Source organism: Vidua chalybeata, chromosome 26, assembly GCF_026979565.1.
Source record: "Vidua chalybeata isolate OUT-0048 chromosome 26, bVidCha1 merged haplotype, whole genome shotgun sequence".
Lineage (NCBI taxonomy): Eukaryota > Metazoa > Chordata > Aves > Passeriformes > Viduidae > Vidua > Vidua chalybeata.
In genome coordinates, this window is record NC_071555.1 from 4,041,032 (window position 1) to 4,043,322 (window position 2,291).

General features: G+C 51.9%; 1 pseudogene; it reads right to left on the minus strand.

Annotated features, from left to right (window-relative positions):
- Positions 1–1,081: 1,081 nt before the first annotated feature.
- LOC128800304 (feather keratin Cos2-2-like) lies at positions 1,082–1,847 on the minus strand (annotated as a pseudogene).
- Between the last annotated feature and the right edge of the window lie 444 nt (positions 1,848–2,291).

A 2,291-nucleotide genomic window follows, 5' to 3' on the forward strand; every position in this document is an offset into this window, starting at 1 on the left:
AGCCCCTTATTCCTGAACCTTCCCTGCCACTCTTACCTTGGGCCAATCCCAGACTGCAACACTCCTTTGGAATTCTCCTAAACTTTGCAGCACCATTGGCCCACATGACTTGACCTCTCCTCCCACCTACTCTGACTGGTTCTGATCTGTTTATGTAATCCCCTCACACCTCCCCTGATAGCTCTCCATTGGTTGTTTGTTTGTATCCACCCCTCATGTGTAACTGTAGAAAACCCAAGCACAGTAGCACTTGAGGCTCTTTTCTTCCTGATCCCTTCACTTGGAACCTCACGTCTTCCCTGTTGGAACCTCAAGACTAGAGACCCTCTTCCTTCTCCTTTGCCTGATCCCTGCTGTGGCTGTGACATTCTTCACTATAGAGCAAGCTGCTCTTCAGGTTCAGTTGCAGGTAAAATTCAAACCTCAGTTGTTCCCCACTCCTGGTGTGGTGCCAGAGTTTCTCCAGAGGTAGCCCAGGATCCAGTGGCTGCATCACTAGACTAGGTAAGGGAGAAGAGGAGAAGGAAGAGATGAAGCTGTGGTCTGGACCCAAGAATTCCTGTTTCTCTTCACAACTGTTGCCTGATGGCCATCTCCCTGATGGCCTTTAGCTGCTGAGTAGCCAGGGGTGACCTTTTCAGCTCTAAGGAAAAGGGCAGGAAGAAAAATCCACTGCAGGGAATCCCACTCTCTGCTATCTCCACCTATTTTCCCTGAGTGGACTGGGAGATTTTCCAGAGAACAAAGAAGGACTTAGAGGCCCAGGCTTGGATGCAAAACAACTTTATTGAGTACAAAGAAGAAAAGGAGGTGGCTCACAGAGAGCATCAGATGCAGCCACTAAGATGCAGTGGAGCTCCTGCAGAGTGTGCATCTGCTTGCCCAAAAGAGGGAGCAAAGGTCACATGTCCCCATTAGACTGGCCTGAGGAGACATGGACAGCAAAGAGAAGAGGGACAAAAGGTGGAAGAAGGGAACAATGACTTGATGCTGTAAACACAATGTTCCAAATCTTTATCTCCTGCCCAGATCTATGTTCTGAGCTCTTGGAAGTTCTTGCCTAAAGACTTTGCCAACAGATTTAGCAGGGACGACATCTGCTGCCACCATAGCAGTTGGTGATGCAGGAGAGGTCAAAGCCCCCAGAACTGATGGGAACTCCACCACAGCTGAGGATGTTGCCAACAGCAGCAGAGGTAGAAGATCCCACGGCGGTGTTCTGTGGGAAGGAGCTGAGGATGGGGCCGGGCAGGGTCACCACCACAGCAGGCGGCTCAATGACAACGTGGGAGCTCTGGCACTGCCTGACACAGCACTCATTGCAGCTGTTGGCCAGTGGGGTGGGGCCACAGGGCTGGCTGCAAGGGTTGCAGGGCTGGCAGCAGGACATGGCTCGGGGTCACAGGTGCACCTGGCACAGAGGGCAGGGAGAAGCACAAAGTGAGGACACATGAGAAGCAGCACTGCACCCAAACGCCCTGCAGCCCAGGCACCTCCTGGCCCACACTGCAGTGCCCAGCTCAAAGCCCAGGAGCCACCTCAGCCAAGTCCCAGCCTCTCTCTGTCTGCACAAGACCTTCTCTCCCCTGCCCTCTCCCAGCAGAAGCAGCTGCCAGCCCTGGGCTATGACAGCCCCTCTCAGCTGAGACCCCCAGCCTGGCAAGAGCTGCTCTTGAAGCAGCAGCAGGAGGAGGAGAAGAGGCTTCCCACTCACCTGGTTCCTGAGGAGTAGGAGGTGAGAGAAGTGGTTGAGAGAGCAGAGACTTGGGCTGCCTTTTATAGCAGTCCTGGCCTGCCTCAGGCCCAGAGGCACCTTAGTGGAAGCAGTAATTTTCTGACCAGCTCATTTCAAATGCAAACTACCCCAGCTAATAATGGGGTTTCCTGCACTGCTGCCTTTTCATTTCCTGGCTAATTCCGCGTGCTTTTCTATATGAAGCTTTATTTCTGTAAGTGCTGGAATGAGAGCATCAGTGATTTCCGAGGCTGAAAGATGTCAGCACAGGCAGAAGTCTCAGATTGTTATTGGCCTCCCCTCTGGGCAGGTGATGTTTACCTCTGTCATTCCTGTGGTCTTTGCCGTGTCAAAGTTGTCAGAAAATGGGCATTGTTCTTGTACTTCTCTCCCACGTGCCCAAGGACTCTGCTCTGAGGGGACATACTGAGTCTTCACAATAGAGTTCTCATCTAATGATGTTTCCTGACCTTATTTGAATGTACAGGTTTTTTTTGTTCCATGAAGACATGTGTGAGCACACGCGTGTCAGTCTAGGCTTGTAGTAAAATCCCTG